Source organism: Piliocolobus tephrosceles, chromosome 1, assembly GCF_002776525.5.
Source record: "Piliocolobus tephrosceles isolate RC106 chromosome 1, ASM277652v3, whole genome shotgun sequence".
Classification (NCBI taxonomy): domain Eukaryota; kingdom Metazoa; phylum Chordata; class Mammalia; order Primates; family Cercopithecidae; genus Piliocolobus; species Piliocolobus tephrosceles.
In genome coordinates this window covers 70,601,845-70,625,962 of record NC_045434.1, presented here as the reverse complement: position 1 = coordinate 70,625,962, position 24,118 = coordinate 70,601,845, and the positions used below count along the sequence as shown (strand labels likewise).

At 39.1% G+C, this 24,118-nt stretch overlaps 1 long non-coding RNA gene across 1 annotated transcript in view; it reads left to right on the top strand.

Annotated features, from left to right (window-relative positions):
* LOC111537132 overlaps positions 1-24,118 on the top strand; it is a 177,292-nt gene that overhangs the window by 143,535 nt on the left and 9,639 nt on the right. The window contains exon 5 of the long non-coding RNA XR_002729912.1: positions 20,915-21,015. This is a non-coding gene — a long non-coding RNA (uncharacterized LOC111537132). The remainder of the gene's footprint in view (positions 1-20,914; positions 21,016-24,118) is intronic.

The window sequence follows — 24,118 nt, the reverse complement described above, 5'->3', positions numbered from 1 at the left end:
AACCCCATCATCTCAGCCCAAAATCTCCTCAAGCTGATAAGCAACTTTAGCAAAGCCTCAGAATACAAAATTAATGCACAAAAATCACAAGCATTCTTATACACCAGTAACAGACAAACAGAGAGCCAAATCATGAATGAACTCCTATTCACAATTGCTGCAAAGAGAATAAAATACCTAGGAATCCAACTTACAAGGGATGTGAAGGGTCTCTTCAAGGAGAACTACAAACCACTGCTCAATGAAATAAAAGAGGACACAAACAAATGGAAGAACATTCCATGCTCATGGATAGGAAGAATCAATATCGTGAAAATGGCCATACAGCCCAAGGTAATTTATAGATTCAATGCCATCCCCATTAATTTACAAATGACTGTCTTCACAGAACTGGAAAAAACTACTTTAAAGTTCATATGGAACCAAAAAAAGCCCACATTGCCAAGACAATCCTAAGTCAAAAGAACAAAGCTGGAGGCATCACGCTACCTGACTTCAAACTATACTACAAAGCTACAGTAACCAAAACAGCATGGTACTGGTACCAAAACAGATATATAGACCAATGGAACAGAACAGAGCCCTCAGAAATAATACCTCACATCTACAACCATCTGATCTTTGACAAACCTGACACAAACAAGAAATGGGGAAAGGATTCCCTATTTAATAAATGCTGCTGGGAAAACTGGCTGGCCATAAGTAGAAAGCTGAAACTGGATCCCTTCCTTATTCCTTATACAAAAATTAATTCAAGATGGATTAGAGACTTAAATGTTAGACCTAAAACCATAAAAACCCTGTAAGAAAACCTAGGCAATACCATTCAGGACACAGTCATGGGCAAGGACTTCATGTCTAAAACACCAAAAGCAATGGCAACAAAAGCCAAAATTGACAAATGGGATCTAATTAAACTAAAGAGCTTCTGCACAGCAAAAGAAACTACCATCAGAGTGAACAGGCAACCTACTGAATGGGAGAAAATTTTTGCAATCTACTCATCTGACAAAGGGCTAATATCTAGAACCTACAAAAAACTCAAACAAATTTACAAGAAAAAATCAAACAACCCCATCAAAAAGCGGGAAAGGACATGAACAGACACTTCTCAAAAGAAGACATTTATGCAGCCAACAGACACATGAAAAAATGCTCATCATCACTAGCCATCAGAGAAATGCAATGAAACCACAATGAGATACCATCTCACACCAGTTAGAATGGCAATCATTAAAAACTCGGGAAGCAACAGGTGCTGGAGAGGATGTGGAGAGATAGGAACACTTTTACACTGTTGGTGGGACTGTAAACTAGTTCAACCATTATGGAAGACAGTGTGGCGATTCCTCAAGGATCTAGAACTAGAAATACTATTTGACCCAGCCATCCCATTACTGGGTATATACTCAAAGGATTATAAATCATGCTGCTACAAAGACACATACGTGTGTATGTTTATTGCAGCACTATTCACAATAGCAAAGACTTGGAACCAACCCAAATGTCCATCAATGACAGACTGGATTAAGAAAACGTGGCACATATACACCATGGAATACTATGCAGCCATAAAAAAGGATGAGTTCATGTCCTTTGTAGGGACATGGGTGCAGTTGGAGACTGTCATTCTCAGCAAACTATCGCAAGAACAGAAAACCAAACACCGCGGGTTCTCACTCATAGGTGGGAATTGAACAATGAGATCACTTGGACACAGTAAGGGGAACATCACACACCGGGACCTGTTGTGGGGTGGGACGAGGGGGGAGGGATAGCAATAGGACATATATCTAATGTAAATGATGAGTTGATGGGTGTAGCACACCAACATGGCACATGCATACATATGTAACAAACCTGCACATTGTGCACATGTACCCTAGAACATAAAGTATAATAATAATACTAAAAAAATTATACAGTGTATGAAGGTTCTTGGAGAAATTAATATATATTAAAATATGTGTATGTGTATATAACAGTTTTTAAAATACATGTGTGTGTCTATTGTGTATATGTACATGTATAGATATGTATATGTACATATATACATATACACACATATATACTAGTTTTTTACCATTTGTAAATATTCTGCTATATATATACACTCACATATATATATATGTGAGTAAGACTTTAAAAAGAATATTATTATTTTATTCAGTCTTTAAAAAGAAGGATATTCTGCCATTTGCCACAATATAGATGGACCTGGAAGTCATTATGCTAAATGAAATAAGCCAGTCACAAAGAAAAATATTGCATGATCTCACTTATATGAGCAATCTAAAAAGAATTCTCTATCTCTGTATCCAATATACAGAGATGTAGGTCAAAGGACACCAAGTAGCAGATACATAGGATGAATAAGTCTAGAGATCTAATGTACAACATGAGGATTATAGTTAATAAAATGTTATTGTATTAGGGATTTTTGTTAAATAAGTAGTTTTTAGCTACTCTTGTCACACACTTTCAAAATTAACTACGTCAGATGATCTTTAATAGATAATGTTAATTTGCTTCACCATGGTAGTAATTTTACTATCTATTTGTATCCCATAACATCATGTAATAAATCTCAAATATACACAATGTCATTTATCTAAAAATAAATAAATAAATGAGAAAGAAATAGTATACATGAAATTAAATGACAAATGAACAAAAAGTATTAGAAATGCCTTTGGCGAAAGTAGGTTAGCATATGTTAATAGATTAATATTGGTTCATATATAAAAAGCTCTTATAAAACAAAAATCTCAATAAAAACAAATATTATTAGAAAAAATAGACTAAGGACTTGAACAAGTAATCCACAGAGAAGAAACATCATCAAAAAGCATATGAGAAAAAATATTCAGGCTCATGAAAGTCAAGGAAATACAGATGACAACAAGAATGATTTATTAATTTCTGTTAACACAATTGCTAAGATGAAAACCAAAGGCAATGCCCAGAGTTGGGGAGGGTGCCGTGGTGCTTTCACAAACTAATGGGACGTCTGTAAATTGGTACATTCTTTCTAGAAATATAAATAAAATTTTTCAGGATGTTCTCATTCTTTATGCCAGTAAATGTACCATATAATAATTTAACCTAAGAGAATAACCAGAGAACTAAGAATTACATCTAAGGATTTTCAGAGAAACATTGTTTATAATAGCAAACAACTAGAAACAAGATAAACACCAAAGAAGGGGACTGGTTAAATACATTTTTGCATGTTAATAAGATGGTATTTTCTGTATCTATTTCAAATTATAGTTTCAAAAATATGAAAGGTTGTGGGACAATGTTCTCAGCATGTGCTAGGATATAAAAAACTGCTTATAAAAATCATGTAAAATAAAATTTCAATAAAACCAAGCCGGGTGCGGTGGTTCACGCCTATAATCCCAGCCAAGGGAGGCCAGGGTGGGCAGATTCCTTGACCTCAGGAGTTCAAGGCCAGCCTAGACAGCATGATGAAACCACATCTCTACCAAAAATAGAAAAAATTAGCCAGGCATGGTGACAAACACCTGTGGTCCCAACTACCTGGGAAATTGAAGCGGTAAGATTACTCGAGCCCAGGAGCCAGAGGTTGCAGTGAGCTGAGATTTTGCCAGTACACTCCAGCCTGGGTGACAGAACAAGATCCAGTCTCAAAAAACAAACAAACAAACAAACAAACAAACAAACAAACAAACAAACCCAAAGTGCTTACACAGTATATCCAACCTAACCTCTTCTCTACTTTCACATCTTCTCCAAGACAAAACTAAACTAAACAAGAAATAGAAGCACAAACATTAAAAAATTAATGGTGAGTCTCTCAGTGTTTTTTCCCAGAATATTTTTTGCTAACTTTGTAATCATAAAATATTATTTTGGAATCACTTTGTACCATAGATCTAAAAATAGAAGAAAAAAAAAAAAAAAGAAGAAAGAAGAAAGAAGGAAGAAGGAAGAAGGAAGAAGGAAGAAGGAAGAAGAAGAAAAGAAGAAGAAGAAGAAGAAGACGATGACGGAGGCTGCATAGGAGAAAATCGAAAATCTCCAGGACCTTGAGGCAGGCAAAGATTACTTAGATAGTACATAAAAAGGTTAAACCATTGAAAAAAAGACAAGTGGAATTTGTCAAAATTTAAAGCTTTTCTCTTCCAAAGATACCATTAAGAAATGAAAAGGCAAGTCACAAAATGAAATTATTTTCGATACATGCATTTAACAACAGAATTTTATTCAAAATATATGAAGAATTCTTACAACTCAATAATAAGACAACCTATATTTCTTTTAATGAGCAAAAGGCTTGACCACACACTCCACAAAAGAATGGCAATCAGCAGATGAAATGATGGTCAAAAATCACCTGGGAAATGCAAATTATTGCACAATGAGATGCTACCGCATCTGAAATTATAAAACCTTGTAATATTAAATGTTAGACTGTCTGAAATTATAAAACTTGTAATATTAAATATTCAAGGATATGGAACAACCAGAACTCTCACACACTGCCGGTGGGACTGTAAGAAACTGTCAGTTTCTTGAAAAGGTAATATAGTGTACCTACCATACCACCAGCCATTCCACTCCTAGATATTTACCCTAAAGAAGTGAAAATATATGCCCACGCAAAATATCAGCATAATGATTATGGCAGTTTATTCGAAATAGCTCTAAACTGGAAATCATACAAATGTTCATCAACAGGTGAATAAATAAACAAATCGTGGCAAAGCTATACAATAGAACATTGTTCAGCCATTAAAAAGAATGAATTACTGATATACACATTAATATGAATGAATCTCAAAGTGATTGTGCTAACTGAAAGGAGCCAGATACAAAGAAGCACATACTGTATGCTTGCATTAATACAAAATTCTAGAAACAGCAAACTAATCTGTAACAGCAAAAAGCAGATCAGTAGTTGCCTGTGGCCAGGAATAAAGGGAGGAATGAATGACATAGGGGTACATGAATTTTGGGGTATTTTGGAAATGTTCTATGTCGTGATTGTGGTGGTGATTTCACAAATACATATGTTTCTCAAAACTCATTGAATTGTACTCTTTAAATGGATGTAGTTAACAATATATAAATTATACATCAATAATGTTAAAAATTATTATTTTCTGTATTCCCTCCTTAATGAGGTCTACCCAATCTGGATTGCTGCTTTACTTTTGTATCTTCTTCTAGTTAATATTGTGTTGTCATAGGAGACTTAGAGGCAAAACTGCAATTGCTTCTCTCTCTCTCTCTCTCTCTCTCTCTCTGTGTGTGTGTGTGTGTGTGTGTGTGTGTGTGTGTGTGTGAGAGAGAGAGAGAGAGAGAGAGAGAGACAAACAGGGAGAATCAAGGAGAAGAGATTGAAGATTTCAAAATGCTAAGGAATTTCTGGGATCCAGAATACAGATGGACTTCAAAAGGAGTAAAAATAGGACACTGGGAAATTAGAGGTGGGTCCGTAAGAGGCTGAGGTAGCCATGTCTGAGGACCTCAAATTTTTCTCAAATATGCAATGGCATCTTCTGAGAGAGGATCCTGGATGAGGCTGGTAGTTGACGAAAGTAGGGTGTACCATAGACATCAACAAGGGATGCATAAAGGATTCAAGAGAAACAGGAGAGGGTCAAGGGATAGGCAGAACATTTCGGACCAAAAGAAATTTCTGCACACTTTCAGTGGGTTTCAGCCTCACCTGTCCTATGATGTGCATGAAGGATGGTGCTGCTGCTCACTACCGATTGTCATCTCCATTTCAGTTTCTCATCCAGACCTCACAGATATTTGACAAGGACTTTCAATGTGGAGAAATTAGAAAATGGAGTTACTTATGCCCTGATCCTGGATAGGTCTTTGTCTGGTTTTGCTAAGCACCACCACTAAATCTGGTCCCTCTCCAACAGATGGAGGAGTGGTACTCATGGTATAGATCTATCTCCATCAAGCAACCTCCAGGGTCTTCTCTGCTAAAAGGATTATATTATGTTGAATATAATGTATCCATTAAGGACCCTTTCCTTTATATTGGTAGAAAATGTAGTCCTGCTAAGTAGAATCCCATGTGCCCACTAAGTGGGATGTTAGGTTGGAATTGTGACGGTGAAGATCTATGCCAAATAAATTTTATTATTATGACTTTGGTCTGTATCATCAGTCTTAGATAATTGTACTGCAGCAGACATGACTTTCTTCCAGAGGCAGATTGTTAGAATGCATGACATAATAATAATTCCATGATTAATCTGACCTAGCTTTCACTGGAGGGTCAAGAGGTACCAATTCATAGGTTCCTACAACTGCTGTAAAATTATACATGGACACAGCATTTGGGAGTGAGGTATCAACCCAAAAATATGTTGTTTAAAATAACACCCAAAGAAAATAAGTGCTTAGGTCCCTGGACTCCTATAAAGAGAGAAATTCAAAGCTTATAAATTGGATAAATTTCTGATATTTTAATTGGGGATTTCATAAATTAAACTTAGGTTGCAGATGTTCATCATGGCATCATTATTGAGATGATTGAAAGACTCCCTTCCCACCTTACCCTTACTCTTATTTTTCAAAACTAGATAGAAAATTGATATATGATATAGATAAGTGATATGTTCCAAATATTAGTCTCTGATCTCTATGCAATCAGTTGTGCATTTGATTAGCTTTAATTGCCAGGACAGCAAAAAAGAGCACCTTTACTATATCTTGATGTTTTTTTTTGATCATGGTTTAGTAGAACTAAAAGAAATTGGCTTCAGGAGAGAGTAATTAGCAAACTAATTAGTTAAGATGTGTTTATATTTTTATCATCAAGGCATTTATTGGTCTTAACTAAAACATTCTATTTTCTTTTGAGATATTAGGACCCACACAGGAGTGGTGAGGCAATGAAGTGGAGGCACTGTTAGCGGGGAGCACATTGGGTATGGAGCTCAGCAGAACTAACTTTAATACTGGTCGAGCTCTACCCTTTTTTCTCCTTCCTTCTTTCCTTCCTTCCTTCTTTCCTCCCTTCCTTCCTTCCTTCCTTCCTTCCTTCCTTCCTTCCTTCCTTTCTCTCTCTCTCTTTCTTTCTTTTTTTCTTTTTTTATGGAGTCTCTCTCTGTTGCCCAGGCTGGAATGCAGTGGCATGATACTGGTTCACTGCGACCTCCGCCTCCCAGGTTCAAGTGATTCTCCTGACTCAGCCTCCCAAATAGCTGGGACTACAGGCAAGCACCACCAAGCCAGGCTAATTTTTTTTTTTTTTTTTTTTTTTTTTAGTTGAGATGGGGTTTCACCATGTTGGCCAGGCTGGTCTTGAACTCCTGACCTCGTGATCCACCCACTTTGGCCTCCCAAAGTGCTGGGATTGCAGGAATGAGCCACCCCCCTGGCCTACCCTTTTTTCTTTTAAGCCTTATAAGAATGAAGCCAAAGAGTCCAAAATGGCAGGGATTTTGGTGGAAGAGAAAAACCCTAGGGGTCCCTAAAGGCATAGGATCGAGGATCTACATGGAGGAATTAGCTTTGGAGAATACTAGTTTAAGGGTTTTATGTTTAATCCTCACAATAACTCTATGAGGTAAATATTATTATTGTCCCTATTTTTCACATGTGAAAATTGAGGCACAGAAGGATTATGTAATATGTATTCACAGAGCTAGAAAGTGGAGGAACCAGGATTTTTGTCCAGGCAATGTGGGCCAAAACTCTTGTAGGTGTATTATGATTAGGTAATACGTAGTACCTATCAGAAGTTGCTAATATAATGTCCTTCATATAACAGATTCTTAATAGGTACCCCCAAAATGTTACACAGTATTAACTTATTTGGATTTCATAGTAGCAACAAAGCTCATTGGTAACTATAGATTTTAAGGTCTTAAACTAATGATGAATGATAGGAGCATAAGGAAGATATTAATAAATGTGCTCTTTGTTCTTCTCTACTGTAGTCAGTGTGGTTGACATAGGACCCAAATCAAAGTTAAAAGGTGTGTGTAGTGTTGAGAAGCATGGGGGTGAGGTGGCCAGGGAGGAAAGTATTCTCCAAAATAACAAAGGGATGAGACCCCAATTCTTTGGTTTGCCCTCACAATTTTAAGGCAACCAGTTAAATCAATTACTTTGGGGTGTAAGGGGGACGATTCAAGCTTGTTAAACACCTGTAAAAACCAATCACTTGGCTGACAGCCTACAGTCAATAATTGCAAAACTAAGAAAGGAATTTTAACTGATTATTTATTTTCTCACAGACTCTAAATTCCTAGCTATTTTGTTAGAGAGATTTACTGTAAGAACAAATGCTAAGCCTTTGTGCATGTAATTTTCCTTGTTTTGTCAGAGAGAGTGGGGTGGTGGTTGAAGTGTTGGACGGCAGAAGCCCTCTGTCTGGAGGATTGACGAGTTTCTTTAGGCTGAATGTACTAGGGCTGTATTTCCCATAATGTGGGGGTACTGGGGGGATTCTCAAAGGCTTTAACATTCTGAGGTGCTTTGTGCAGCTGGCATGGAGGTAGGGAAGGTGTGCCTCTTACTTCCTACTTTTTACTTTTGCAAGATGCATCTTGCTGGACTAGTTTCTGAAGAACCATACTTAGTGGTGTATTTGCTTAAGAAACTCCAGCAAATTTATATCCTTTCTCCATTCATGTAAAACTGAGCTTTTAAAAATCCATTCTCTTATCAAATTTGATACCTTTTAAACCATCATTACATAAAAAAATGCCTGTGATTTTCAAGCAGATTTTTATTTTATATTATTTCTTGCTTTTTAACATTTTTTATCTCTTGCTTGTAACTTTGGGAAGACCATATCAGGGCTTACATAGTTAATAAAAGCAAACTAAAGCAAATAATCACCTTCTAGTACTTCTTTCAGCATATTCTAATTTTTTAATGGAGAAAATGCATTCTTAAATTAAATATGCATAATAAGGAATACTAATAATAAGAATAAAGTGGAATATGTGAGAATGAATCTAGTGTTGTAAGCAAAATGCATTTGATTTGCTAAGGATAAAAGCTGGCTTGAATCAGTAAGAATCAGTGCAAAAAAGAAAAGCCTCATAATGTTCACAAATTGTCCATAATTGTATGAATTTTAAATATAAAAGTTGGCAGTGGCAAAAGCTAAAAGCCATTAGGAGAGTTACTATTGTGTAATGTACCAGGAACAGCAAGTCACAATCTTATGAAAAAAACCCTAGCTGGAGTTTTCTAAAATTTTGATAACCATACTTGAGACTTGTCTTGATGTTTACTACAATGTGTGCATTGTTCAGCATGGCATAGCCTAATGCATATATGAATCATATTTGAAAAGAGCTACTAATTAACATGAATACTCTTCCGTGAAGGTCGTTTATTGCAAAGTTCTTTTTCTCTTCTTTTTTTCCCCCCTAGCTGAATATCACCAAAGGAGTCCTCAACAACAGCCATTAGTTTGAGAGACTACTCTGTTCTCTTCCTGACATTGGGTCATAGTTTTAATGAGTCTTTTTCTTATGCCAAGAAGCCATAAAAACTAATATTTAAAGGCAAGAGAGAGAAAGAAGTGAAAAGAACAGGAAGGGTTAGAAAAGAAAGGAAGAAAGAAGATGGGAAAGAAAATCATCTTTCTCTTATTGAACAGTACATCTTACCTCCTAATCTATTCATTAAGCTTTATTCTATTATCAACTTCTTGTTATAGTATTTAAGAATTATTTTGGTGACATGATTACACTTTATTTCCAATGGGGTTGGTCAGGAGATCTTTTTCTTTGAAAACTGTGTTGGCCCATGCTTTTCTAAAGTTCACTGGAATGGTCTCTGAAATGTTTTCCAGATATATAGAAGCACTTAGGGACTTTGTTCTACTATTCTGCACTGAAGGAACTTTCAGAACTTTCCAGTGCTTCAAGTTGGGGCCCGGTAGGCTTTCTGGCTTAGTTGTTTCAAGAAACTTAGCCAGGATGAAGAGCTTCCCAAGGTCTATGGGGAAACAATATTGCCCTATGCCAAAAATGTCTCTTAGCCAACCACCTTCAGTTGGAGTTTTGTTTCCATTTGTAATGGTTGATCTTATGTGTCACCTTTGGCTAGGCTGTGGTGCCCAGTAGTTTCTTCAGACACCAGTCTGGATGTTGCTGTGAAGGTGTATTTTAGATATGATTAACATTTAAATCAGTAGACTTTGAGTAAAGCAGATTATATTTAATAATGTGGGCGGACCTCATCCAATCAGCAGAAGGTCTTAAGAGCAAAGATTGAGGTTTCCTGAAGAAAATGCAATTCTGCCTAGAGACTGCAACATGGAAACCCTGCCTAAGTTTTCAGCCTGTAGATTTCAGACTCAAGACTGCAACACCAACTTTTCCCTCAATTTCCAGCCTCTTGTCCTCTACAGATTTGCCAGCCCCACAACCATGTGAACCCATTCCTTAAAGTAAATACATAGATTATAGATCTCCAACCTATTAGAGCTGTTTATCTAGAGAACCCTGACTAATCTAATGCAGTACACTAAGTAAAATTTGTAGTAAGTGGATGGTATGAAAGATGTGCTTTTAACCACTTGGCCTCTAAAATAGAACTGGATTGGGGGCCAAGTTTGCATAATGCAACAAATTGATTAAAGAGGTTATCACTTTGTTATTTTGTCTACTTGATAGCAGATAACCTATTTGATAAACACACACATTATTTTTATTGGTCAATCTGGCTAGAAAAAGTCCAAGATAATTTGTCAATTGCATGCATTTTTTCAATGTCTGAAGACCATGGAAGTGTTGTGGGGCTATTAGTAGAGTCAACTGAATCACGCCAGTGAGGATTGGCTTTGGGATATGTCAGGCAAAAGTTCTCATGCTGAATTTGTAATGTATACCTTTTTATATTATTTTAAGCTTTCAACCAGGTAAGTATCTTACAAGTCAAAATAAAATAAAAGCTAATAGTCCCTGCGTCTTGATTCCCCCAAAATAATCTCTCACTGCTAGTTAGCCAGTGAAAGGGGCACAGATATGGTGCTAGAGGGGAGGCAGGCCCTTAGATATCGCCTTTCCTGTCTTCCTGATACTCTCATGAATGGAATCAATCTACAAAATCATGTAGTTATTGATGGTTTGTCATGTATGAGGCACTGTATTGTGCACTAATTTGTTATGGGAGGTTCTTCTTGAGACCACAGTGTTACAGGAGGCAGTGTCCATAACACAAGGCAGAATGTCATACATGCTAAAGTCAAGGACTATGTGACTGTAAGAAATGGAGCAATCGCATCCAGCCTGAAGATTAGGAGAAACTGGAACCCTCCTGAGGACAGAGCCCTTGAGTTAGATACAGAAGGGAGGTAGGATTTTGGTCAGTGATGGGGTAAAGAGGATTTCCAGTGTAAAAGCTGGTGTAAGCAAAACAGTGGGGGAAAGAACATGAAGATGGAAGTGGAAACACAGGCTGGTCCAGGTTGTCTTGAGCTAACCTGAAGTGAATGGGGATTGTTATCAGAAGGACACAGTGAGGCCAGGGACCAGAGGGAGTGAAATTCCAAGAGACTTGATTTGGAAGGCACTAACGAGTCATTGAAAACTTTTGCCTAGGGATATGCAGGTTATTTTATAAGCCCTCCTTCACGTCTACTGAACACACTGTCTCAAACATCTTTGCTGGAAAAGTCTGATTTTATCATTAAGAAACTGTTTCCTTAAAAATTGGACCATTCCTCCTCCAAATGGAATCTTGCCCTTGTGCAGAAACATGTATATGAGGGATAAAACTGACCAGGGTTGGGAAGGCAATGGTGGGGATTGGGGGAGGAAGTGAGGAGACTCAGAATGAAGGAGTTTCCTCAAATGAATAGTAGCAAGAATGTTGGCGTGTGTTTTCCTGTTGGGGAGGTTTTATTCTTCATGGTTTGCTTGGCTGTCAGAATGCTTCACGTTTTTATTTGTGAACATACATGGTGATCATCCTTAAGACAAGAAATGTCATGGCAAGTCCCCAGATACTGTTGTTCAGAGCAGATGTTGCAGTCAGAGCTGGGCTTTCAATTCTCACCTCTGAGATGTTATAAATTGCATTAAGAAGCATCTCCTCCAACCTTCATGTTTTAAAAACAACTTACTAGGGTCATGTGGGGCATGTTGGAGGAAAGAAGTTGCAATAGGCAAACTTAACCGATTTATGGATCAACAAGGCAGAGCCATCTTCTTGGTGATGCAATCACCCATAGTTATGTGACAATCACAGTAGACAAATTCAGTTCAACAGGGGAGTCATAAAAAGAGAGATGTACATACTCAGATCATTAATATGGAACGGCTCTGTGGAGCCATCAGGTTCAAAAAAATTTCAACATCTATTTTTCTGTTGGGAGACCATAGAGAACAGATGAAAGTAGAGAGGAGCAGCCCAAAGACTGTGTCTTCACTTAGAAAACAGTAGAGCGCATCAGCTTGTGGATCCCGAGCTGGGAAAAAAAGTTTTCTCTCAATGGGAAAAGAAGTTTTCTTGTCCCACTTCTTATCACAGTGAGATCTCCTCTCTAGCATCCCCAACATGGGGCCATCTCACCTCTCCTTGAACTCTTCCACAGGCTCAAGTTTGTACATTCCAACTTGTTGTTTGGGCCTTGTTGGACATAACCTAAGTCTGGATGGCAGGGTGAAAATTGGATAAACAGCCACACTGACTCAGGGGATATTTTTTTTTATGCAAACATCTGTTTCTTGAATTTGGCCATGGTAAGACCTAAGGGAAGGGGGAATACCAATTGATGAAATAAGATCAAGAAGATCCTGCCTCATTTTTTCTTCTGCTTCAGGAATATAAATCCTGCCTTCTCTCAGCATTACAGAGGAAGAAAACCCTTTCCAAGTTTCCTCTGATACTGGGTTTATGCCCAATTCTAGTTTAGGTGAGATCATGTGGATGCCTTTTCTGGTGCTTTGCTGCACTATAAATATAACCTGTTTTGAAAGAAACTTTGTGTATGCATATAAAAATATAAACTCAGAGTAGAGATGAGAAGGGCAATCAACACATATTGAATGAGCACTTATTATGTGCCCAGCACATACTGAGTGTAGAAGAATGAATCTTTGCACTTACGGAACTTGAAGTTTTGACAGGGAAACTGATAAGTGATAAAGAATAGTAAAAGACAACGTATGACTTGGTATTAAATTGGGAGGTACTGATATTAATAGTTATCATTATTTGTGACGGGAGAAGACAGGACGGACTACTGACATTAGAGAAGACTTCGAAAAGGAAGTTTGAATTAATGCAGGATATAAGGTGTTGAGAAGCTCCGAGCAGGCAGAACCTAGGCAAGAGGCACTTCTAGTGGGGGAACGTGCAAGAGCTGGCAACAAGAGTTACTTAGTCCGTGTATTGTCCACTTACTGAGGGTTCGTCGTATGGGGGCATTTTTATCCCCATTTACAAATATGCAGATGAAACTTGGTAGTAGGTAATTTACAATGGCAACAACAACAGTAATGGCTAACATTCATTCAGCACTGACAATGGTCCAGGAACTGTTCTAGGTTTTTTAACTATTTTAAGTTATTTGAGCCCCACAATAATCCTACTAGATCAGTATTATTCTTATATCGTATTTAGGCATGAAGAAACTGAAGCATGGAGGAAAAACTAAGCAACTAGCCCAATGTCACACAGGCAATAAGTGGACAGCCTGGATGCAACCCAGGCCTCTCCAGTTCCAAAGCCCATACTCTATGGTAATGAACACCTGGGGAGAGTGGTAGTGTGGTGAACAAAATGACATTGACCCTGCAGGAGGAATGAGGTTCCGAGGTGGGAGGGGTTGTGCACATGAGAGGCGAGGAGAGGTAGACAGGTGTTCTTCTCATTCTCAACTTTTTGTTTTAACTTGTGAGAGCCCATAATGAACTTAAAATGCGAGTCTGATACCACAATTCAGAGTACGTGAACCATTTCAAGACATCACTATGACATAAAATATGTCTCAAACTCCTTCGGGAAGGAAGGAAACTCATTGGAGTGTTGATCTCAAGACATTCAACAATCCCAGCCTTGCCCCAGGTCCAGGACGGCTGGAGAAGAGAGATACAAAAGCAGAGAGATGCCACTTCACCTCTGCGCATCTCCTTCTCCTGTGAAGTACCTATTATTAATTTTAAAATATTCCTTAGTTCTCTGGTTTTGCCTTCTCCATAGGATTTGATCCCTGATATTCAGTTACAACATAGGATTATGTCTGCACATCTCCTTCTCCTGTGAAGTACCTGTTACTAATTTTAAAGTATTCCTTAGTTCTCTGGTTTTACCTTCTCCATAGGATTTGATTCCTGGTATTCAGTTACAACATAGGATTATGTCGGTCCTCTTTGCACCTCTCGGTAGAACAATGAACCAACCTAACTGGAAAAGTTATGTGATATCAGGTTGGTACTCAGGCCACGTGGAAAGAAGAGAAAGTAATGGCGTCAGGAGAGCATTCAGGCTAGACTTTCTTTATTAAAATGCCTTCATCTTACAGACACCATATTGCTAAAATCTCATCATTAGTGATTCATTTCTGTGGATTTCTTCCTATAAGAAAGCCAGTAAATCTTCTGCTTTAAGCATCTAATCCAGTGATTTTAAACACAGAGTTTTGACAGAAGAATTAATTTCTCTCCAGTGAATTTTTACATGGAATCTCAATATATAAGATAAAAAAACGAACAAGTCTGAGGAAATCTGATGCCAGTACAGGGAGAGTTCCTCCTGCCAGCTTAGCCTTTGCCTGGTCCTGTGCACCAGTTCCTGAGGCATTCTGCAGAATTTGGAGGCTGTAGAACTTCATGTAAAATTTTGCATGCCTCTCATTTAGGTTACAAGTAACAGGATACCTGACTAACAAATGGTTTAAACAAATGAGGTTTCATATTTTTTTTCTCAGAAAAATACAAATCTGAAGGTAGTCAGCTGCTACTGTTGGTTCAGTGGTTCAGAGATCTCAGAGCCAATGTCTTTGTAATTTTCTTACTTTTTGCCTCATGATCTAAAGAAGGCTGCTTCAGCTCCAGCCATCACTTCTTCGCTCAGGGAAAGAAGATGGAAGGGCAGTGCCAGCCATATCTGTCTCCCAAAATCAAGACCATAAAGACTTCTCTGAAAACTTCCAGCTGGCTTCTGCTTAGGTCTTGCTGGCTTGAAATGTGTCACATGGTCATCCCAAGGGTCAAAGGAATCTGGGAAAACAAATATTTAGTCAGCTATATTTTCAATTCACAAAAAAAACTGAGGTTCTATTCTCAAGGAAAAATATAGGTGTGGCTACTGAATAGGTCACTAACTGTGTAAGCCGTAGCCTGATTGTTCTTTTCATGAAAGAACACATCACACTTTAAAGTTTTCATGATATAAATTACATGCAAAATTCATTTATACTAGGAAACTAGTGACTTCTCTTTTAGTGGGAGCGAGAGAGTAGAGGTTCCTGTCATTTGTAGAAATGGTGCGGAAAAGAGAAAAAGGTGTAAAGAAAATGAAAGTAAAATGTGAAAGATAAATTACTGACAATTCATCAGGTTTTCCATGCAATTTTGACTGAGTGCACATAAATTCATCTAGTAGGATATGAGATTTTCTGGAACAATAAGCCTATATGCAGCTTTGTTTAAAAGAAAAGATTTGTCTCAAGTGTAAGTGGTGTAGCTTGTTTAACAAAATACATTCACTTGATTATTCAGAAAACTGATTTGTTGAAGCAAAATTGAACTTAACAGATACATAATAAAATAGAGGTAAAAGTTGACATAGTAAAAAGTGTACCAATTGCACATGTGCATGCACACACACACACACACATGCACACACACACTCAGCTGTAAAGATGAAAACCAGTGCAGGGTGCCTGTTCTGTCAGTGCCTTTCTGCTAAAAAGTAAATTCTGCTTGTGTGTCTCTCCCTCCTCTTTCTTGGGCAGATAGTCAGGGGACAGTTCATCATGTCTGTCTTTGGGTACAGTTATGAAACCTTTTCAGTGGAGAGCATGAATGAGTGGGGACTTGTGCTGAAAGACAGAACAAAAAGAAATTATTAATCATGTTTCTCTTTGTATATTTACTGTTTTGCTTCTGAAGAGAGTATTAGTCCACTAAGAGCTGCATAATTAGGAGATATGCCAGATGGATAATCAATGTGATTTTAAATTTTTATAGAGAGAACAGAGCTGTAGCTTGATTTTTTTTTTTTTTTTTTTTCAGAAGGTGCTTCGGTTCCATGCAGTTAAAAACAAATACCTTGCCTTAGAGGGTTACTGTCTTCCATGCAATGAGGTGGAATATGTTCTTTAGTCCCCCTTCTGTTTTTAAAAAACTGGCCTGTTGGAACAGAGGAGCTGAATGGGCCTACCAGATGGAAGAGAAAAGCTAACCACAGCAGAGATGGGAGCTGGGGCTCCCATTGAGGAACTGCTGGGAGCTTTATTTAATCATAATCATCATTACAAATGAACAAACAAACCATAAATTCCACTTCTCTTGTTTCCAAACCAGTTGAGATATAATTGTTCTCTCCATTGTCAGGCTAGCAGGAAATCTAAATGAAGTGCTTCCTGAACTTACATTAAAGCAAACTGGGTAAAATATTCAGCCAAAGAGGTTGCTGATCGGGGTTGGTGACTGAAATCACCAGAGTCCCTGAGGTCAGTGTTTTCGAAACTATGCGTCCTGACACATTAGTGAGCTATAAAATCAATTAAGACGGTTCTGACCACACATAATTTCTTAGCCAAATAAAGTTGGATAGAATAGAGTAAAAAAGAATAAAAAATAAAAACATGAGTCACATATGGCAATAGTAGGTATTATTTTAGAAACATTTGTTTCAATAATATATGTATATTTCTATATACATCATATATTTACATGGTCGCAACCAAAAAAGTTTGAAAAACACTGCTGTAGTGTTATGTGTGAGAGGACACTTACTCTTTAGCTCACATCAGTCAGAACATGATGTGAGGGAAGGGGGATTTGAGGGAGACTAGAGTGAGACTGAGGGGAGTGGGAAGAAGAGGAGTGAGATGAAGAGCCTATGAGCTCTATCCTTCCCTTTTAACACACATCATGGCTCCTAACACATTTAAATGTAGTTGTGCATATCTCCATTATTTTCACATAGATATTCTTCCACGTGAAGTTTAGAAATGTTTTGCCAGGTTCCTCATTCAAAAACATCATTTGGAATTTGATTAGGGTTGCATTATATTTATAGAAATAATTTGGGGAGAATTGACAACTTTACTGAGTTGAATCTGCCCATCCAATTGTATAGGGTAGGTCTACATGCTTTCTGGTCTTGTTCTGTGTCCCTTGACTCTGTTGATACTATTTTTTATAAAAGCCTTCCATTTTATACTCTCTTGCTAAGATGACTCCTGTGTGTCTGGCATGTTTTGATTCTCTTGTTTCTTTTCTTTTTTCTGTTTGGACTCCTTTTTCTCCAGGTATATCAAGTTCTCAGGCTCACTGAACTTCAACTCAGTAAAGATGTCAATTCTCCCCAAGTTATTTTTATAAATATAATGCAATGCCAATCAAATTCCAAACAATGTTTTGAATAAGGAACCTGGCAAAACATTTCCAAACTTCACGTGGAAGAATATCTATGTGAAAATAATGAAGATACATATACCCACACTTATATGTGTTAGGAACCATGATGTGAGTTAAAAGGGAAGGGAAGAGCTCGTATACTCTTCATCTCCCTCCTCTTCTTCTTGTCACTCATCTCAGCCTCACTCTAGTCCCCCTTAAACGAGGAACTTGGCAATACATTTATAAACTTCATATGGGAGAATATCCATGTGAAAATAATGAACTTGTGAGCCTGGTACTGGTACTGTGAGCCTGGAACTGAGAGTTTGGTATACCTGGAGAAAAGGATCTCTTCCATGAGATCCTGCTCATGCTGTTCCTCTGTGCAGAAACCCTCTCCTGCATTTCTTGAGGGATGTTTGTGCAGTTATTATTGCTGCTCAGCTGTCCTCCCTGGCAAGGCTGTCTCTCCAGGGCACTTCTGCAGCAGCCTCCTAACTGGCGGCCCAGTGCTTCCTCTTACTTGCCTTCCATCCCCAACGTAGCCATTGGGGTGATCTCTAAAACATAAAGCAGATGATGTCTCTTCCCTCCCTAAGACGTCTAATGGCCTCTGTTACCGCTTCAAGAATTCAAACATATTTCAAAACCCACAGAGCTCCCTGTGATCAGGTTCCTGCTCACCTCTGCGACCCCATTTCCTCAACTTGTCCTTGCCATTCAAAGACTTCAGCCACACTGGCTTTCTTTCGGCTCCTCACCATTCCAAGCCAGTCCTGCTTCTGGCTGTTGGCTTTTCCTAGGACACTCCTGCTCCAGATGCTTCCACGACTAGCTCCTTCTTGTCATGTGGACACTGACAGCATTTTTAATTTAATTTCGATTTTCAGAGGGCTTTCCTGAACCTTAGTATAAAATGGCACACTTCATACATCTAGTCACCACCCATCATCTACTTTTTAATAGGACTTATAGTGTCTGGTGTTTTTTTATTTGCTCCTCTGTTATCTATTTCCTTCTCCTCCACCTCTCAGCACACACTAGAATGTCAATGAGAGACTTCGTCTCTATGGCTGAGATTTCCCCAGCCCCCTACGTAAGCACTAAATAAATGTGTGATGCATCCCTAGATGGTCTCAGTGAACTAGGTGATGTACCAAACACAGAGTGCAGAAAACAGTCTTTATCTTCAGAAAGCCTGCACTCTGAAGGCAGAGATACTGTGAAAATGACCTGCTCAGTTTTTCAGTTTTAGGAAATCATTTTGGGGTGTGTGTGTGTGTGTGTGTGTGTGTGTGTGTGTGTGTGTGTGTTTAAGAAGGGCTCTATGGAAGGGACTCCATTAGAAATTAACTTTTAAGAATATATTTTAACCATCAGGGGTACCTCTTAAGAATATGTTCATTGTTAGTGATATATTTTAATTTGATTTTGCAGTGTCTTTTGAAGACTTTGCTCTTGGTAAACTAGGCATTTTAGAGAGATACTTAGATGAATCATCTCCATCCTTAAAGGAGAATGCTTTTAGTGAGACAAAGAGACTTATAAAAACATAACAAGGCAATGGATTGGAACACTGCCAGAGAGGGTGCTCCTATGTGGGCCAGTTTTGGAGCACTGCAGTTAGGGCTCTACTTTTCCCAACGTTGTGGTGAACAGTTTTTGCTTTTTCATATAAAGCCATGGCCAGGAGCGGTGGCTCATACCTGTAATCCCACCACTTTGGGAGGCCAGGGTGGGTGGATTGTTTGAGCTTAGGAGTTTGAGACCAGCCTGGGCAACCTGGCAAAACTCCATCTCTACAAAAAATTAGCCGGGTGTGTTACCTGTAGTCCCAGCTACTTGGGAGGCTGAGGTGGGAGGACCACCTAAGCCTGGGGAGGTCGAGGCTGTAGTGAGCCATGATTGTGCCACTGCACTCCAGCCTGGGCAATAATAGAATGAGACCTCATTCCTCCCCCCAAAAAAGAACATAATAAACCATTATGGGCCTATCGCACTTTATTTAACCTCATTTTGGGTGAAATTAACATTTTCCATGTGAAAGAGGAATTTTATTGTAACTTCAGAAGCAAATCTAGAAAGCACGAGCCTTTCAAAGGTAAGTTCTGTGATATGCTCCAAAAACAAATATGGTGTAAATCAGACTCAGAAGCTTTCCACCCACACGGTAGTGGGCCACCCTAACTTGTCCCACCTCTAGTAGCTGAGACAGAAGGAGACCTGTAGCCCAGCCCGCTGCATGCATGCGGTCTCTCATGCATCGGGTGACATTTCTGAGCAGAGTACTGCCAGGGTGTGGCGGGGTCAGGCCTATCTCCCTTCAGACCCTAAACTATTTACGAGGCTTCCATGTAAATTAAATTTATGAAAAGCACCGAATCTCCTCTGAAATACAAAGACCCTCTGTTGAATGAGTGTGGAGATCCCAGAGTCAAGATGCGGAAGATGCAGAGTCAAAGACACACAGAGAGAAACTCTTCTAGGTGGCAGGGAGGGCGTGTTAGCTCAGAACCTCATCCATGGGTGAGGTCTTTCAAAAGCCTAGTTAAGGTCAGTTTCACAAACAAATAAATGAGCCACAATTTGAATAGCAATGATAGAAATGATTTTCACTCTCCTCGGAGAAAGAATGAGGGTATAATACCAGGCTCATTGAAGACCGTATAACCTCCTGCGGCTCCGGGTATCCATGGGGTACACTTTCTGATCTTGGCCCACAGCAGCACTTCCTGAGTTCATTTCAAGACCACGTCCATGAAGGCCTGATAGGAAGGCCTGCTGTGTTGCCATCACAAAGGGAAAAAAGTGGTCATGCTTTGGCCTTTCTGGTCCACAATTTCCCATTCTGGGGTTCTGTGAATCTAAAATGCAGATCCAGACTCTGTGAGTTTAGTCCTCCCTCTTCTCTTCAGCATCCCCTGAAGCTTGTCTGCTGAAGGCTGGAGAGCTGTTTCCCCACATGGGTCTTCGGGGGTGTGGGCAGGGTCTGGGGCTTCTTGTTTCCACTCCTTTTTTCTCCCTGCTCCCGGACTCTCATACTTCTCATTACTATTCTGTCAGGCTGCAGCTAAGTTAGGAGTTCACAGGAAAGAGAGGTCTATGGGAAGGCCTCAGTTTATAGCAGTCTGTACCTTGTCACTGCAGGCCAAGGCTCTAGGCATAATTTTTCACTAGACTGTGTTTATTCTCTAAAAAACCTACCTCAAAAGTTGTCACCAGAAAAAAATTGCTCTAATGCAATCCTGTTAAAGAGATGAATAATATGCTTTTCCTAAGTACTGCTTTTTAATAAATCACTCTAATGAAATGAGTTTCTAAGTCAGTGTTTAAGCCACGACCATCTTTATTTAGTTTTTCTCTTTACTCAGAGCCAGCCTTAACGATGGACTGATGGCAATCTAAAACATAAGCAGAGGAGTATACAGGATAGGAACTTGATGGTCTGGGGGCAATGGACAGCCTGACTCAGGTAGCTCTGGAGAGAACAATTCAGTGGTACCACAGCAGGTGTTAAAGTGTGAATCAAATCCCCCCAGTCAAGCTAGCTTTTGATATTCACTCAAGAATCTGTCCAAGGATGGCTGATGAATGTGGTTAAATATGGGGGATAAAGAGGAAAGACATAGGCCCCAGAAAGGGATGAACAAGTATGATGTGGGGTCCTATGGCCCCAGTCAATGGATTGGGTTGAGGATGTAGCTTCTAGTTCCAGAATAAGAGTCCTCAACAGGTGAAGCAAATAGAATTAAGGCTTCTTTGCCCTAAGGTTAAGGTCTCGGGTGAAGCCAACACAGTAGGTGAATTCACTGTAATTTCAGAGCTACTCAAACTCCAGTATCTTGTTCTCTAAACTTGAGACCCAGATAATTTTTGACTGTGAAGAAGACCTGGAGGTGATACAGTGGACCAAATTCATGGGTCTTGGTTACAGTACTCAGAGCCTAAAAGAGTAGGTATGTCAGGTTTAGGTCCACTAGACAAGAAACTACTGCTTCCTGCCATTCAAGAATAGGTGGGCTGCAGCCTGCATCTAGAGACCATTAAAGATCCAGTTGTGTGGACCTAGTGCAGAGGAAGCCAGGTAGGGGCTGACACCATCTTGGCTCATATTCATACTAAGACTCACTTTTGAGCTGTACTTTGTCAACTTTTTATTGCATATCTACTTTGGTCCACATATCCAATTGATTCTTTAATTCCCTTAGTTACCATAACATCCTCATGAGGATAGCTTATGATTTCAATCTTAGAGATAAGAGGAAAGATACTATTAATTTATATAAAATAAATTATTATATTAATTATTATTGGAATGATTATTATAATACAAACACAAATCTTTAAGTTTCCATTGGAGAAGGCTTATTAGTTTCCTCCTGCTATTGTGACAAATTACCACAAATGTAGTGGCTTAAAACAATATATATTTATTGTCTTATAGTTCCAGACATTAGAAGTCTGAAATCAAGGTGTCTGCAGGGACAGCTCCTTCTGGTTACTTCAGGGGAGAATTCATTGCCTGGCCTTTTGCAGCTCTTAAAGGCCACCTGCATTCCTTGGCTTGTGGCCCCTTCCTTACATCACTCCAACCTCTTGCTTCCATTGTCATAGCTCCTAGTACTGACTCTTATCCCCCAGTCTTCCTCCAATAAGAACCTTGTGATTAGACTGAGTCAACCTTGATAATCCCCCCATCTCAAGATCTTTAGCTTAATCACATCTGTAAAGTCTTTTTTTCCATGTGAGGTGACATCACAGATTATGGGGATTAGTACATAAGCATTTTTTAAAGCAGGGTGGGATTATTCTGCCTACCACCAGAGAGAATGAAGGGAAGTGCTTTAAGCTGGGGAGTTGAAGGTGGCCAGACAGAAGGAAGAATCTTAACTTTCTCTGAGGCTGGTGTGGAGCAGGAATAGGAGCCCTCTGGCATGTAGGAACTTTAGTGGAGGATGGCTATAGGAGACTGGTCCTCAGCAAGGAAGGACCGCCGGCAGGGGGATCTTTGAGCTGCCTGGAGCAACAGAGACCAAGACATCTGGCGGGACCCACTGCCAACAGCACCATCTTGTAGCTAAGGAAATAGCCCGAAAGGTGATGACCATCCTGCAGACATGAGGGCCTACTCCCCAGGCTTTCTGAGGACATATAAGCCAGGATTTTTGTGTGACCCCAGAGAGTAGGGGAAGGGATCTCCCAAACGACTAAAATAGAATATCTACTCACGTTGACCGGTGGGGCTGAAACAAGATTCAATATCGTTTCGAGAGGTTTTTTGTGTGTTTGTTTGCTTTTTTAAAAAATGTGACATTGGACCTTTCTATTGTCATTTAAAAGCTATGCCTCTTGGAGTTAGAAACTTTTCACCGTGGCCGTTGAAGGTGGAAGAGCAAGTAAGGGCACAGAACAAAGAATTTCTGACAATATTCTCGAAGCAGTCTTTATACCAGGATTAGCAATGAAGGGGCACCTCACTCCCAAATGCTCCTTACTCAGAGGCTAAACCTAAGCCAAACGACCTGCTCATGAGTCAGGCTCCTTCAATGGCAGATATTGTCAGAATAAAAATAACCATATTAATAAATTTATCCATCGGGGGGATGAAAAGGTGGTAGGGTATTCCCAAGAGGAAAATTAATTTCTTTTTATAATCTGCGGTAGTTTATTTCACATATTCATGACCCGCCCAGTATGTTTTTTCTTTATGATGAGCCATAAAAATGACAAAATACATTAGCCAAGTTCTTCGTTTCTGCTAAAATGACCATATTCAAAAATAATAACAGAGACTTGTATCAGCGATGCAAAAGATGCATGAAGTAATTGGGGCTTAATTTGTACACAAACTGTCAAGGCAGTTTTCCTCACGGCCTGCATCTTCTGAATTCATTAGTCTCTAATTACGGCCAGTGGGGACCAGCAGTTAGAAGGTTAAAGAGGTTCTGACAGGCCTAATCATTGCTCAGGAAGCTGAAAATGTATGCAAAGTCTCGGCAGATGGGGTGAGAGCGGCTTCTGCCAAGTGATAACTGTTATTCCTTTGCACCTCCAAAGCTGTCATCCTAATAGGCACATTTTAAATTTATTAATGCTCTAGTTACAATGCATACACAGTCTCTAATGGTATGGCATTCTGAGTATATAAACTGAGCAATTAACACATATTACCTGGTAATGGTAAAATTATTTGTTGCCTGTTTGACTTTTTTGGGGGAGGGGGTGTCTCCTGTTGCAGTAACAATTGTCCCAGGGAAAGCTTCCCTTTGTTAAAATATAATCAGAGCTCCCTTGGAGATTAATTTCTCTCTTTAGTTGGATACAACAAACCAAGTGAATGTCTTGGTTCATGCTTTCCCCAACCTGCCTCATCAATCCCCAATTTCTGACCTCTCATGCTAGAATCTGATAGTTAAAAACAATTCTGGTAAGATGCTTGGTTGGACTTTGGGGAAGAGGCAGAGCACTCCAGGCTTTGATGATATGACCCTTTAAAGCGACAAGAAACCCAGGCTCATATTTCTCATCGCTGATTTCTTACTAACACATGAAAGTAAAGGTATGCATGTACTTTC